This window comes from Arachis stenosperma, chromosome 2 (genome assembly GCF_014773155.1).
Source record: "Arachis stenosperma cultivar V10309 chromosome 2, arast.V10309.gnm1.PFL2, whole genome shotgun sequence".
In the NCBI taxonomy this organism is placed as follows: Eukaryota; Viridiplantae; Streptophyta; class Magnoliopsida; order Fabales; family Fabaceae; genus Arachis; species Arachis stenosperma.
The window spans coordinates 118001098-118018648 of record NC_080378.1 but is presented as its reverse complement, the minus strand read 5'-3'; positions in this window follow the sequence as shown (position 1 = coordinate 118018648).

Genomic DNA, 17551 nt, shown 5'->3' with positions numbered 1-17551 from the left:
TTCCCAGTACTGTAATAGATAATGATTCAGATGGAGAAGGAGCTGGAACAAGCAAAGAAAATTCAAAATCTGTCCAGAATGAAGAATCTGCCAGTCCAGTTCTGTCTCGTCAGATTAGAGGAGAAACTTCCGTTTTGTCTCCTGATCAGGCACGAGCAACTGAAACAGTGAGACCACCAGAAGTTCATCAAAACTCTCCACCTGTCCGAAAGCCTAGAGAATGGAAGTCTATGAAGGGTTATCCTCATGACTTCATCATTGGTGATCCCTCTCAAGGAGTAACAACAAGATCATCCACCAAAAGGCAAACCGAACCTAGCAATCTTGCACTCTTGTCACAAATAGAGCCCAACAATGTCAAACAAGCTCTTGAGGATCCATCATGGGTCAAAGCAATGCAAGAGGAGCTTGCTCAATTTGACAAGAATAAGGTTTGGACACTAGTACCTCATCCGGATGGTAAGAAAGTTACCGGTACTAAATGGGTGTTTAAAAATAAACTTGGTGAGGATGGACAAGTTGTTCGTAACAAGGCTAGATTAGTGGCCCAAGGTTACGATCAAGAAGAGGGTATTGATTTTGATGAGTCTTTTGCTCCGATAGCTAGAATGGAAGCAATTAGGTTGCTTCTTGCCTATGCTGCCCATAAGGGTTTCAAAATGTTTCAAATGGATGTTAAGTGTGCCTTCCTTAATGGTTTTATTGATAGGGAAGTGTATGTGGCTCAACCCCCCGGTTTTGAACATAAAGAATTTCCAAATCATGTTTTTAAATTAACTAAGGCTCTTTATGGTCTTAGACAAGCTCCAAGAGCTTGGTATGAAAGGCTTAGTGCCTTCTTGTTGGAAAATCATTTTCAAAGGGGAACCACCGACACTACTTTATCCATTAAAGCATCTAATGATGATATCCTTCTTGTTCAAGTTTATGTTGATGACATTGTATTTGGTTCGGCCAATGTTTCCTTGTGTGAAGAGTTTGGAAAACTCATGACTAGTAAGTTTGAGATGAGTTTAATGGGAGAGCTTACTTTCTTTCTTGGCCTCCAAATTAAGCAAACTCCTAGTGGTACTTTTATTCACCAAGGAAAGTATGCAAAAGAACTTATCAAAAATTTTGGCCTAGAAAATTCCAAATCAATGGGCACTCCTATGCATCCCAATACTAAACTTGAAAAGGATGATGATGGCCAAGATGTGGATGAAACAAGGTATAGAGGAATGATAGGTTCACTTATGTACCTTACCTCCTCTAGACCGGATATAGTCCAAAGTGTGGGTGTATGTTCAAGGTTTCAATCTCATCCAAAAGAATCCCACCTTACGGCTGTTAAGCGCATCATTAGATACATTAAGGGAACTTGTAATTATGGATTATGGTATCCTAAATCTGATGACTTTTGTGCAGTAGGTTTTTGTGATGCATATTATGCGGGAGATCGAGTGGATAGGAGGAGCACCTCCGGCATGTGTTGCTTCCTTGGAAGCTCACTCAACATGTGGTCAAGCAAGAAACAAGCCACAGTGGCTCTATCCACTGCTGAAGCCGAATATGTTTCCGCATCTGCTTGTTGCTCACAATTAATTTGGTTAAAAGCACAATTGGAAGATTACAAATTAAAAATCAATAGTATACCCTTATTTTGTGATAATATGAGTGCTATAAACATTTCAAAAAATCCTGTTATGCACTCAAGAACTAAGCACATTGAGATAAAATATCATTTCATTAGGGAACATGTGCAAAAGGGTACTATTGATATTCAATTTGTAAAATCTGAAGACCAAATTGCTGATATTTTTACAAAACCTCTCTGTGAAGACAGATTCTGCACCTTGAGAAAAAGTTTGGGAATGTTTGATTTAAGTTTCATTGAAAATCTATGAATATGTGACTCTGTTCAGTTTTGTTCGTAGGTTTGGACGAGATGAAAAATAATGGCATAATGGAAGAGCTGTGGTCAAGGGGGAGGTAACGCAGAATTCAAATTTTATGGGTCCCACCAAAATCCCATGACCCCACCATAACGGTTTTGTTAGTTATCTCTCTATACAAATAAGAATCTCCTTCCTTATGTCATCATATCTTCTTGGAAGTGGTTATTGTCAAATCAAATCCCTCTCTCCATCTAATCCCTTGATTTAAGGCAATAACTTTTCAGTTTTAGATTTCAAAAGTTAAAAGGGAAATAATCTTTTTGGGTAATAACCACCCCATAATGGTCATTAACCGCCCACTAATGATCATTATTTCCACCATTCTCTCTCTCCAAGCCTCATTTAATGCGTCACCCACCTTGCTTCTCTCCCACTCAACTCGGTTATCAAACCCAACCCTTCATATTTCATTTCTCTATTACCATGAAAAAGAAAACCGCACCAAGAAAGAGTGAAAGAATTCTTCTTTCTCAAAAACCATCAACGCCTCAAACCCACACTCATATCCACATTCATTCAACCTCATCATCTTCTCTCTCACCACCGTCCAAACAAACAACCACCATGAGAAAAAAGGTGATTGCCCACAAAAGTTCAGGCCGAGGCAAGAACAAGAAACATGTAGTTGAAGAGGAAGAGCAAGAATCTCATACTTCTCCCACTCCTTCACCTCCACCATCATCACCGAAGAAGACTACCCCCGGAAAAAGCTCACAGAAGAATCAGGGGTTTGCACTCAATGACACGACTGAACCTCCAAACTTGGAATCCATGGAATTCAGAGACAAGTATGGCAAGACTCACTCTCATTTTGATCCAAGCAGATTTAACTCCTGTACCTCTTTCGAGTTTCACAAAGAGGTTATAGAGAAGCGTCATTTGTGCACAACCTATCTTGTTAGCCTCGAAAATCTCAAGAGCACCAACATTTCCTCTCTATTTGAACTCCTCAACTGGAAGCCTTTGCTCCTCATCAAGAAACCAGTCTACCCAGGTCTTGTTCAAGAGTTTTATGCTAATATGCGACTTATTGACGGCACCCTTCATTCCTATGTCAAAAGGGTTCAAATAGCCCTTGATGCTGAGACAATTGGAGCGGCCCTGGGCTTCAAGGATGAAGGACCGCGAGCATATATGGTGGAGAAATGGGACATACAAGTTGGCATTTCACACAAAACTGTTCTCCAGCACATTTGCAAGAACCTTTCTGGATTGCATGGCACCATTCCAACCCACAAAGCCCTTGGACCAGTCAATTCCCTGCTTCACCGAATCATCACTCATATTCTGACTCCCCAAAGTGGCTCACACAACCGAGTAACATTTTCTGACTGTCTCATATTGTTTGCTTTGGTTACCTCTACCCCTATCTCCTTTGGTTATATTATGATTAGGCACATGTGGGATTCTGTTAGAAGCACCAGAAAGGCTAACCTGCCTTATGGTATGTTTTTAACTAGCATTTTTGAGTACTTTAAAGTTGATTTGTTGAATGAGACTATAGAAAACAAGGTGTCTTCAATCAGAGGAGGAGGAGCGACTAAGGAATCCAAAGGGCGAAAATCTGCTGCATCAGATAGTGACCATGAAGGCAGGCTAGAATCTTCCAAAACAATCCAGTCCATCAAACAGATTTTGGGAGAATTTTCAAACATGGCAGACATGATGTTTCGATTCCACAAAGAGGCCCGCAAGCAAGCTTATGAGAGTGAGAAAGCTTGGAAAAATTGCAAAGAAAGAGTCACTCTAATGATGGAACATTTTAAAGAAGACTTGGGAGATGATAGTGAAGGAGATGCTGAGGAAGAAGAAATTAACTTCTCTGATGATTAGTGACTGTTTTTACTCTGTTTGATATTGGCTCCATTAGGCTCAATCTTTTTTTGTATAAGCATGACTTGATACTCACTGCTTTAGGATAGTCTCTAGGATACTGTGATATACTTTTGCTATTTTATCTTGAACATTTTGTTATGTTAATCATGATTTGTGCAGGTGCCCCTTTGATAACAAAAGGGGGAGGAAATTTAGGTCCCAAAATTGAAATTGGAATGAAACAGGGGCTGAAAAACAGGGGAACAGGGGATGAAATTTTCAAAATTTAAAATTCATGATCACCCTTGTTCAAAGAATGCATGTTGTTATTGCATTTGTTCTGCTATGGTCACTGCTGTTTGAACTGCATTTGGCATTTGGTTTATAATGTTGTTTGATTTATTTTGATGCCTGGCTGATTGATTCATCATTGATAAGCTTGTTGGATTGAAAATTTATTTTTGGCAGTTCCTTTAAATTGTGTAAAATATAAAAACTGCCTTGTTTTAATATTTTTCATCATATTGTTTTGCTCTGATATCCTAAACAGGAAAATGTTTGAAAAATATTTGGATACTTTTTGTTGTATGAAAAAGTTTGAGCAGTAAATCAGTTTATGATATCAAATGAGTTTTTGATTATCAATTAAAGCTGCTCATAAATCAAGCATTTAGCATCATGTATAAATATGCTAAATAACATTGTTACTTTAAGCTTGATTTAAATGTTACAGGTTAGTGCTTCCCTTGGTAAAATAGCATACATCAAGGGGGAGCCATGTGACATTTAGAAAGGGGGAGAAATTCAAATTCAAAGGGAGTATTCTTTACTCAATCTCAAAATTTCTTTCCATTTCAATTTTAATAATGTTTGTCATCAAGGGGGAGATTGATGAGTTTGGAAAACTCTTATTAAGTTTTGATGATGAACAAACATTATTAAAATATTAAATTACAAAATTATTAATTTGATCTTAATTCATATTTGCTTAATTAATAATTTTATTGTGCAGATTTTACCTGGGCCGGAAAACAAAGATGTTGCTAGCCCAAAATTAAAAATCAGCATTACTACATGAGGCTGAATTATTAAATGGGCCAGAATAAATATTATTGTTGCAAGCCCAAACAAATGCTTTCTTATGTGCTCTATGCTTGATCCGAAATCATTTTGTCAGGAAAGCAAATATTAACCAAATGGGCCAGTTTTAATCTCAATGTTACAAGCCCAAATTCTATTAGTGATAAATGGTTCCAATCTTGGTCCGAAACCAAGGAAAAATGAAAGCAAAGTGCTTCCAACGGAACCAAGTCTTTAACCATGTGATGGATTTCAAAATCTATTACATTGTTAATTAATGCATGGGGAACATGAGAGAGAAATTCAGCTGATTTGATTGATGGCTATTATGACAAACACGCCACTCTAAGCTAAGGGAAGTAAAAGCAAGCTATTCTCAAATTAATGTGTTTAACCACTCTACATTGCTTTTCTTCAGATTCTTTCATTCTCTCTCATCTCTTTCTTCTTCTTTCTTCGGTCCTTGTCCAGGAAACTATGGAAGAAATGTTCTTCAACCAAGAAAAGGAAGAAGTTGCATGCATCAAGACCATCAAGCTAATGATGGCAAGAAAACATACTAAAATAAAAATGAGCTGTGGCTGAGATATTCACCAAATATGGTTAGATTTGGTGAGGTTATCTTGAGCTTTTCATGCTCGAAAAGGAAGATGAAGATTCGGCCAAGAGGAGAGATTCTTGAAGCATGGCTTGTCTTTGATTCTGCTCAACCACCACAGGGAGTAGCTAGAGTGGCGAAGTGATGGTTGAAGGCAGAGATTGAAGCAGATGAAGTCATCATCATCATGAAGCATCAAGGGCCAGAAATCCATCTTGGAGAGGAAGCCAAGGATGGAGAGCTCGGATTGATGAAGGGTGATGATCAAGAAAGGACTAGAGGTAATTGCATATTGGGTTTTACATGGTTATCTCTTTTCTCTCTAAGTGGCCGAACCGGTTCTGTGTTTGTTGAAGGAGGAAGAAGTTGGTTCGGTTTTGGCTTCAAGTGTGGAGGCTTTCCTCTTATTTAAAAAGGGGGAACAACCACTGTTTGAAGCAAGGAGAAAATTTGAGAGTGCAAGGCACAGAGTTCTCAGAGCTACCTGAGCTAACAGTTGTCTCTGTTTTGTATACTCTAGGTTACTAGTTCACTATTAATAGGATATTTTGACATTGTATCTGTACCTCATGACACTTTACACGTTTCTTTGTGTACCTTCCACGGCATGAGTCTCTAAACCCCATGGTTGGGGGTGAGGAGCTCTGCTGTGTCTTGATGGATTAATGCAATTACTACTGTTTTTCATTCAATCATGCTTGCTTCCATTCTAAGATATTACTTGTTCTTAAACCGGATGAATGTGATGATCCGTGACACTCATCATCATTCTCAACTATGAACGTGTGCCTGACAACCACCTCCGTTCTACCTTAGACTAAGTAGATATCTCTTGGATTCTTTAATCAGAATCTTCGTGGTATAAGCTAGAACTGATGGCGGCATTCAAGAGAATCCGGAAGGTCTAAACCTTGTCTATGGTATTCTGAGTAGGATTCAATGATTGAATGACTGTGACGAGCTTCAAACTCCTGAGGGCTGGGCGTTAGTGACAGACGCAAAAGAATCACTGGATTCTATTCCAGCCTGATTGAGAACCGACAGATGGATAGCCGTGCCGTGACAGGGTGCGTTGAACATTTCCACTGAGAGGATGGGAGGTAGCCACTGACAACGGTGAAACCCTTGCATACAGCTTGCCATGGAAGGAGCCTTGCGTGCTTGAAGAAGAAGACAGTAGGAAAGCGGAGATTAAGAAGATGGAGCATCTCCAAAACCTCAACCTATTCTCCATTACTGCAAAACAAGTACTTATTTCATGTCCTTTTGCTTTTCACAATCAAATCTTGATAATTATTGATATCCTGACTAAGATTTACAAGATAACCATAGCTTGCTTCAAGCCGACAATCTCCGTGGGATCGACCCTTACTCACATAAGGTATTACTTGGACGACCCAGTGCACTTGCTGGTTAGTTGTGCGGGGTTGCAAAAGTGTGATTGCAATTTCGTGCACCAAGTTTTTGGCGCCGTTGCCGGAGATTGTTCGAGTTTGGACAACTGACGGCTTATCTTGTTGCTCAGATTAGGACTGTTTTGTTTTTGTTGGTTTAGAGTCTTTTAGTTGAGTCTAGTTTCATATTTTAAGTTTGGTGTCAATTGCATGCTTTTGCTTTTCTTTTTAATTTTCGATTTTGCATATCCTTAGTCCCTTTTTGATCCATAAAAATTCTAAGTTTGGTGTCCTCTTTGTGTTTTTTCCTTTAAAAATTTTCGAAAATTAGTGTTTGATTTTCTAAAAATTTTAAGTTTGGTGTCATTTTGCTGTGTTTCTCTTTCCTCTTTTCAAAAATCAAATCTTTTTCATAAAAACTTTTCAATCATATCTTTCTAATTGCTAATCTCAAAATCTTTTTAATTAACTAATTGATTCAGTTTTCAATTTGCTTTGATCTTATTCTCTTTTAATTTTTGACTTTTTTATTTTATTTTCCTTTTGTTTTTATTTCATTTTTCGGTCAATTTAAAAAAAATATTTTTATCTACTTGCAATCCATATTATTTCCCTTATCCATCATGGACATAAGTGGAATTGAACAGTCCAGAAGGACTCTGGGGTCATATGCTGACCCCATTACAGCTGCATATGGGAGTAGCATCTGTACACCTCCCATCAAAGCAAGCAGCTTTGAGCTAAATCCTCAACTCATTATCATAGTGCAGCAAAATTGCCAGTATTCCGGTCTTCCACAGGAAGAGCCTACTGAGTTTCTGGCACAATTCTTACAAATTGCTGACACAGTACGTGATAAAGAGGTGGATCAGGATGTCTACAGATTATTACTGTTTCCATTTGCTGTAAAAGATCAAGCTAAGAGGTGGTTAAATAACCAACCTACAGCAAGCATAAAGACATGGAAACAGTTATCAGACAAATTCCTGAATCACTTTTACCCTCCAAAGAGGATGACACAGCTAAGGCTGGACATCCAAGGCTTTAAACAAGAGGATAATGAATCCCTTTATAATGCCTGGGAGAGGTATAGAAGTATGCTAAGAAAATGCCCCTCTGAAATATTTTCAGAGTGGGTACAGTTAGACATCTTCTACTATGGGCTTACAGAAAAAGCTCAGATGTCTTTAGACCACTCAGCTGGTGGATCTATACACATGAGGAAGACGATTGAGGAGGCTCAAGAGCTTATAGACACTGTTGCTAGAAACCAATATTTGTATTCTAGTAATGAGTTCTCTCCAAAAGAGGAAGTCATGGCAGTAGCCACTGATCCTAATCCTCAAGAACAGATGATTGAGCTTAATCAACAATTGCTCCTGATGACAGAACAGTTAGCAGAATTTAAAGAGATGCTCCATGAAACTAAAGTTGCTAACAAGAACATAGAACTGCAGTTGAATCAAGCAAAATAGCAGATATCTAAACAGATAACAGAAGAATGTCAAGCAGTTCAACTGAGGAGTGGGAAGACATTGAACAACACCACTCAAAAGAGCAAAAAGCCAAATAAGGAACAATTGACAGAGGAGAGCCAAACCACTATCCAAAATCCCTCTGAGGACAGTAAGAGCCCAGAGAAGAATACTATTGGCGTTCAAAAGCCAGAAAAGGAGGGAAAGCTGGCGTTAAACACCCATTCCCTGCCCAGTTCTGGCGTTCAAACGCCAGAAAAGGGGGAAAAGTTGGCGTTAAACGCCCATTTTCCACCCAATCCTGGCGTTCAAACGCAAAAGGGGAACCAGACACCTGAGAGTGCTGACAGTAATCCCTCTAAAAAGGCTTCTTCAACCACTTCTGTAAGGAATAAGCCTGCAGCAACTAAGGTTGAAGAATATAAAGCCAAGATGCCTTATCCTCAGAAACTCCGCCAAGCGGAGCAGGATAAGCAATTTGCCCGCTTTGCAGACTATCTAAGGACTCTTGAAATAAAGATTCCGTTTGCAGAAGCACTTGAGCAAATACCTTCTTATGCTAAGTTCATGAAAGAGATCTTAAGTCATAAGAAGGATTGGAGAGAGACTGAAAAAGTATTTCTCACCGAAGAATGCAGTGCAGTCATTCTGAAAAGCTTACCAGAAAAACTTTAAGATCCAGGAAGCTTTATGATACCATGCACATTAGAAGGTGCTTGCACCAAGACAGCCCTATGTGATCTTGGAGCAAGTATCAATCTAATACCTGCATCCACTATCAGAAAGCTTGGGTTGACTGAAGAAGTCAAACCAACCCGGATATGCCTCCAACTTGCTGATGGCTCCATTAAACATCCATCAGGCATAATAGAGGACATGATTGTCAAGGTTTGGCCATTCGCCTTTCCAACTGACTTTGTGGTGCTGGAAATGGAGGAGCACAAGAGTGCAACTCTCATTCTAGGAAGACCTTTCCTAGCAACTGGACGAACTCTTATTGATGTACAAAAAGGGGAAGTAACCCTGAGAGTCAATGAGGATGAGTTCAAGTTGAATGCTGTAAAAGCTATGCAGCATCCAGACACACCAAATGACTGCATGGGTGCTGACATTATTGACTCTTTGGTGGAAGAGATCAATATGACTGAAAGCCTAGAATCAGAGCTTGAGGACATCTTTAAGGATGCTCAATCTGATCAAGAAGAACCAGAGGAAACAAAGGAATTTTCGAAAATTCCTCAGGAGGAGGATAAGCTTCCCAAACCTGAACTCAAACCACTACCACCATCCCTGAAGTATGCATTTCTGGGAGAGGGTGATACTTTTCCAGTGATTATAAGCTCTACTTTAAATCCACAGGAAGAGGAAGCACTAATTCAAGTGCTAAGAACACACAAGACAGCTCTTGGGTGGTCCATAAGTGATCTCAAGGGCATTAGCCCAGCTAGATGCATGCACAAGATCCTGTTGGAGGATAATGCCAAACCAGTGGTCCAACCACAAAGGAGGCTAAATCCAGCCATGAAGGAGGTGGTGCAGAAAGAGGTCACTAAATTACTAGAGGCTGGGATTATTTATCCTATTTCTGATAGCCCCTGGGTGAGCCCTGTCCAAGTTGTCCCCAAAAAGGGAGGCATGACAGTGGTTCATAATGAAAAAAATGAACTGGTTCCTACAAGAACAGTCACAGGGTGGCGCATGTGTATTGACTACAGAAGGCTCAATACAGCCACCAGAAAGGATCATTTTCCTTTGCCATTCATAGACCAAATGTTGGAAAGACTAGCTGGTCATGATTATTACTGTTTTTTGGATGGCTATTCAGGTTACAACCAAATTGCAGTAGATCCCCAGGACCAAGAGAAAACAGCATTTACTTGCCCTTCTGGCGTGTTTGCCTACAGAAGGATGCCTTTTGGTCTGTGTAATGCTCCTGCAACCTTTCAGAGATGCATGCTATCCATCTTCTCTGACATGGTGGAGAAATTCCTGGAAGTCTTCATGGATGACTTCTCAGTGTATGGAGACTCATTCAGCTCTTGTCTTAACCACCTAGCACTTGTCCTGAAAAGGTGCCAAGAGACTAATCTGGTTTTAAACTGGGAGAAATGTCACTTTATGGTGACTGAAGGAATTGTCCTTGGACACAAAATTTCAAGCAGGGGAATAGAGGTGGATAAGGCAAAGGTAGAGGTAATTGAAAAATTACCACCACCTGCCAATGTTAAGGCAATCAGAAGCTTTCTGGGGCATGCAAGATTCTACAGAAGGTTCATAAAGGATTTTTCGAAAGTTGCAAAACCTTTGAGCAACCTGCTAGCTGCTGACACACCATTTGTGTTTGACACACAGTGTCTGCAGGCATTTGAGACCCTGAAAGCTAAACTGGTCACAGCACCAGTCATCTCTGCACCAGATTGGACATTACCATTTGAACTGATGTGTGATGCCAGTGACCATGCCATTGGTGCAGTGTTGGGACAGAGGCATAACAAGCTTCTGCACGTCATTTATTATGCTAGCCGTGTTCTAAATGACGCACAGAAGAATTACACAACCACAGAAAAAGAGTTACTTGCAGTGGTCTATGCCATTGACAAGTTTAGATCCTATCTAGTGGGATCCAAAGTGATTGTGTACACTGACCATGCTGCTCTTAAATACTTACTCACAAAGCAGGATTCAAAACCCAGGCTTATAAGATGGGTGTTGCTTCTGCAAGAGTTTGATATAGAAATAAGAGACAGAAAAGGGACAGAGAACCAGGTAGCTGATCATCTGTCCCGAATAGAACCAGTAGCTGGGGCGTCCCTCCCTTCTACTGAGATTTCTGAGACTTTCCCGGATGAGTAACTCTTTGCCGTCCAGGAAGCTCCATGGTTTGCAGATATTACAAATTATAAAGCTGTGAGGTTCATACCCCAGGAGTACAGCAGAGTGCAAAGAAAGAAATTAATTTCAGATGCCAAGTACTACCTATGGGATGAACCATATCTCTTTAAGAGATGTGCAGACGGAATGATCCACAGATGTGTACCCAGAGAAGAAGCACAACGGATCCTATGGCACTGCCATGGATCACAGTATGGAGGACATTTTAGAAGTGAGCGAACAGCCACTAAAGTCCTCCAATGTGGCTTCTACTGGCCTACTCTCTATAGAGATGCCCGAGAGTTTGTGCGTAACTGTGACAGTTGCCAAAGAGCTGGTAACTTGCCTCACGGATATGCCATGCCTCAACAAGGGATATTAGAGATTGAGTTGTTTGATGTATGGGGAATTGACTTTATGGGTCCATTCCCACCATCATACTCAAACACTTACATTCTGGTGGCAGTGGACTATGTATCTAAGTGGGTAGAAGCAATTGCCACACCCACTAATGATACTAAGACCGTGCTGAAATTCCTCCAGAAACACATCTTTAGCAGATTTGGTGTTCCCAGGGTCATAATCAGTGATGGGGGCACTCATTTCTGCAATAAACAGCTGTACTCTGCTATGGTCAGATATGGAATTAGCCACAAAGTGGCTACCCCGTATCATCCACAGACAAATGGGCAAGCTGAAGTCTCTAACAGAGAGCTAAAAAGAATCCTAGAACGGACTGTGATGGCCCGAAGAAAGGATTGGGCAAGAAGCTTGGATGATGCTCTGTGGGCATACAGAACAGCATTTAAGACCCCAATAGGAACCTCACCATACCAACTTGTGTATGGCAAGGCCTGTCATTTGCCCGTGGAACTGGAACATAAAGCCTACTGGGCAACCAGATTCCTAAATCTGGATGCTAAGTTAGCTGGTGAAAAGAGATTACTCCAGCTAAATGAGCTGGATGAGTTTAGACTCAGTGCCTTTGAAAATGCAAAGCTTTATAAGGAAAAGGCAAAGAAGTGGCATGACAAGAAGTTGTCATCCAGAGTCTTTGAGCCAGGACAAAAAGTTCTGCTCTTCAACTCTAGGCTCAGATTGTTCCCAGGAAAACTTAAATCCCGATGGAGGGGTCCGTATGTGATTACAGGAGTGTCACCATATGGATATGTTGAGCTTCAGGATATTGATTCTGACAAAAAGTTCATTGTTAATGGACAGAGGATCAAGCATTATCTTGAGAGCAATTTTGAGCAGGAATGCTCAAAACTGAGGCTGGAATGATCCTCAGTAAAGGTCCAGCTAAAGACAATAAAGAAGCGCTTGCTGGGAGGCAACCCAGTCATTAGCAGGTTATATGTTTTATTTCTACGGAGGCAATTATCAAAATTGAAGGAATTCACAGAGTTACAGAAGGATTCAGTACAAAAAGTAGAGAAAAAGAGCTTACTGGCGAAAAAACGCCAGTAAGGGGCATTTTGGGCGTTAAACGCCAGAATGGGCACCATTCTGGGCGTTTAACGCCAGTAAGGGTGCCATTTTGGGCGTTAAACGCCAGAATGGGCACCATTCTGGGCGTTTAACGCCAGGTGTGCAGCATCCTGGGCGTTTAGCAAAATGCCCAGTGACAAAGGGAATTCTGGCGTTTAACGCCAGCCAGAGCACCTGGCTGGGTGTTAAACGCCCACATTGGCTAGCAAATGGGCGTTAAACGCCAGAATGGGTACCATTCTGGGCATTTAACGCCAGAAAGGTGGGGGACAGAGATTTTGCTTTCTGCTTAAATTTTTTTCAAACTTTCCTTTTTTTGAACCATACTTTTCTACATAAACACATTTCAAATTTTCATCATTCATCTTCAAATCTTCAAAAATCAAAATCATTCTTCAAATCTCTTTCAAATCTTCCCCAAATCTTGTTCAAAAACTCAGTTTTCTCTCAATTTCTTTCCATATCTTCTCAAATCTCCTTCCAAATTTTCGAAATCTCTCCTCCCCCCTTATATATTCACGTTCGGCCTCCTTTTTTTCCCCACACCATTCGAATTTGCTTTTCTCTTCCTTCTTTCCTTTCTTTTGCTTGAGGACAAGCAAACCTCTAAGTTTGGTGTACTTTTCCGTGATCACTAAGTCAAAATTCATCAAGATCATGGCTCCTAAGGGAAAACAAACCAATTTAAGAGGAAAGAAAGAGAATAATCCAAAGAATCTTTGGAATCAAGAGAAGTTCTCAACCAAAGAACATGAAGACCATTATCACAAAATAATGGGTTTGAGGTCAGTGATCCCGGAAGTTAAATTTGATCTGAAAGAAGATGAATATCCAGGGATCCAAGAGCAAATCCGAAACAGAGGATGGAAAGTTCTAACCAATCCTGAGATAAAGGTTGGAAGAAATATGGTTCAGGAATTCTACTCAAATCTGTGGCTAACAGATAAGCAGAGAATGACTGGAACTGCTTACCATACTTACAGAACCATGGTCAGAGGGAAAGTTATCTGCTTCCATCTGGACAAAATAAGAGAAATCTTCCAATTGCCTCAACTGCAAGATGATCCTAAATTCTTTAATAGGAGAATGGTGAGAGCAGATAAAGGGTTGGATCAGGTTCTAGAGGACATATGCCTCCCTGGAACCAAGTGGATAACCAATTCAAAGGGTGTCCCAAATCAACTCAAGAGGGGAGACCTCAAACCAATTGCAAGAGGTTGGCTAGACTTTATTGGGCATTCCATATTGCCCACTAGCAACCGTTCTGAGGTCACTATCAAGAGAGCAGTGATGATTCATTGCATTATGCTTGGAAAAGAAGTGGAGGTTCATCATCTAATTGCTTGTGAGATTTACACAATTGCAAATAAGAATTCCACTGAAGCTAAACTGGCTTACCCAAGCTTAATCTCCTTGCTCTGTAAAGAGGTTGGGGTGAAGATGGGAGTAGATGAGTTCATACCCATTGAACATCCAATCACCAAGAAGTCAATGAAAGGACAAATGCAAGACAACTCTATCAAGAGGAGGGCGCAGGAATTCCTCCCTGAATTTCCAAAAATTGACTACTGGACCAGCCTAGAAGCATCTATCACCAAGTTACAAGAAATTATGGAGCAACTGAAGGAAGAACAGCAGAATCAGAACTGCATGCTCTGCAAATTGCTGAAGGAACAAGAGAAGCAGGGGCGTGAGCTTCAAGAACTGAAACGCCAAAAGCTCTCCCCTCAATTTGAGGGAGCATCCACTTCTCAAAATCAAGGTTGTTGAGTCCTAACTCTGTGATAACCTCTATCATTAGGAGCCTATTTAAGTTTTGTTTTCTATTCCTACTAGTCTTATCTTATATATATTTTTGAGTCTTGTTCCTAATTCATAATTAATAAAATTTAAAGTTTATGCCTTAAAGCTATGAATGTCCTATGAATCCATCACCTCTCTTAAATGAAAAATGCTTTAATCACAAAAGAACAAGAAGTACAGGATTTCGAATTCATCTTTGAAACTAGTTGAATTAATTTGATGTGGTGACAATGCTTTTTGTTTTCTGAATGAATGCTTGAACAGTGCATATGTCTTTTGAATTTGTTGTTTTAAGAAAGTTAAAATTGTTGGCTCTTGAAAGAATGATGGAGAAGGAGAACTGTTATTGAGGATCTGAAAAATCATCAAAGTGATTCTTGAAGCAAGAAAAAGCAGTGAAAACAAAAAAAAACGAAAAGAAAAGAAAGAGAAAAAGAAAAGAAAAAAAATAAAGTTGTGATCCAAGGCAAAAATAGTGTGCTTAAGAACCCTGGACACCTCTAATTGGGGATTCTAGCAAAGCTGAGTCACAATCTGAAAAGGTTCACCCAATTATGTGTCTGTGGCATGTATGTATCCGGTGGTAATACTGGAAGACAGAGTGCTTTGGGCCACAGCCAAGACTCATGACATAGCTATGTTCAAGAATCATTATACTAGGAGAATCAATAACACTATCTGAGTTCTGAGTTCCTATAGATGCCAATCATTCTGAGCTTCAAAGGATAAAGTGAGATGCCAAAACTGTTCGGAAGCAAAAAGCTACTAGTCCCGCTCATCTAATTGGAGCTAAGTTTCCTTGATATTTTGGGGTCTATAGTATATTCTCTTCTTTTTATCTTATTTTGATTTTCAATTGCTTGGGGACAAGCAACAATTTAAGTTTGGTGTTGTGATGAGCGGATAATTTGTACGCTTTTTGGCATTGTTTTTAGTATAATTTAATTAGTTTTTAGTATATTTTTAGTAGTTTTTAGTTAAAATTCACTTTTCTAGACTTTACTATGAGTTTGTGTGTTTTTCTGTGATTTCAGGTATTTTCTGACTGAAATTGAGGGTCCTGAGCAAAAATCTGATTCAGAGGCTGAAAAGGACTGCAGATGCTGTTGGATTCTGACCTCCCTGCACTCGAAGTGGATTTTCTGGAGCTACAGAAGCCCAATTGGCGCGCTCTTAACGGCGTTGGAAAGTAGACATCTTGGGCTTTCCAGCAATGTATAATAGTCTATACTTTGCCCGAGATTTGATGGCCCAAACCGGCGTTGCAAATCAGCTTAAGAATTCCCAGCGTTTAACGCTGGAACTGGCATAAAAATTGGAGTTAAACGCCCAAACTGGCATAAAAGCTGGCGTTTAACTCCAGAAAAAGTCTCTACACATGAAAGCTTCAAGGCTCAGCCCAAGCACACACTAAGTGGACCCCGGAAGTGGATTTTTACGTCATTTACTCATTTCTGTATACTCTAGGTTACTAGTTCACTATTAATAGGATATTTTGACATTGTATCTGTACCTCATGACACTTTACACGTTTCTTTGTGTACCTTCCACGGCATGAGTCTCTAAACCCCATGGTTGGGGGTGAGGAGCTCTGCTGTGTCTTGATGGATTAATGCAATTACTACTGTTTTCATTCAATCATGCTTGCTTCCATTCTAAGATATTACTTGTTCTTAAACCGGATGAATGTGATGATCCGTGACACTCATCATCATTCTCAACTATGAACGTGTGCCTGACAACCACCTCCGTTCTACCTTAGACTAAGTAGATATCTCTTGGATTCTTTAATCAGAATCTTCGTGGTATAAGCTAGAACTGATGGCGGCATTCAAGAGAATCCGGAAGGTCTAAACCTTGTCTATGGTATTCTGAGTAGGATTCAATGATTGAATGACTGTGACGAGCTTCAAACTCCTGAGGGCTGGGCGTTAGTGACAGACGCAAAAGAATCACTGGATTCTATTCCAGCCTGATTGAGAACCGACAGATGGATAGCCGTGCCGTGACAGGGTGCGTTGAACATTTCCACTGAGAGGATGGGAGGTAGCCACTGACAACGGTGAAACCCTTGCATACAGCTTGCCATGGAAGGAGCCTTGCGTGCTTGAAGAAGAAGACACTAGGAAAGCGGAGATTCAGAAGATGGAGCATCTCCAAAACCTCAACCTATTCTCCATTACTGCAAAACAAGTACTTATTTCATGTCATTTTGCTTTTCACAATCAAATCTTGATAATTATTGATATCCTGACTAAGATTTACAAGATAACCATAGCTTGCTTCAAGCCGACAATCTCCGTGGGATCGACCCTTACTCACGTAAGGTATTACTTGGACGACCCAGTGCACTTGCTGGTTAGTTGTGCGGGGTTGCAAAAGTGTGATTGCAATTTCGTGCACCACCACACAACACTATCCTCTCTATTTTGTATTAGTTTCACTGGTCTTAACACCTCGTGTAATTCACTCAGAAGTTCCAACTCCCATTGAAAGAGCTGTCTCCTCCATTGGAAATTTCAAATCCACTCTACCCCATCCTAAAACCCACAATCCCCTATAACAGATCCATATTGGTTTGAAACAGAGAAAAGTCTGGGGAATCGATCATTCAAAGATCCACAGTGTAACCATACATCCTCCCAAAAACGCGTACGCCGTCCATCACCAACCTCCATGGACAAGCCAGTAATCATCTTCTCCCTTAAGTGTTGATTTGTTATTTGTAATTGGCATATATCCTTCCAGGGTCCTCCTCTAGTAGGTAGTGCTTGAGTTGACAGTAGCTCATTAGGATTTAGGCTGTTACAAGAGCACACGACTTTCTTCCACAATGGGCAGTCTTCCTTGGCAAACCGCCACCACCACTTAAATAACATAGCCGTGTTGCGGATCATAGCATCCCCAACTCCCAATCCTCCCAGCCTCTTTGGAGCATGCACCACTTCCCACTTGACTAGTGTCATCCCATTACTTCCATCCTCCTTCCTCCAAAGGAATCTTCTCTGTAGGGAGATCAATTTTTCAGCAACCGCTTTCGGCATCTTGAACAAACTCAGATAGTATACTGGTAGGCTATTTAACACT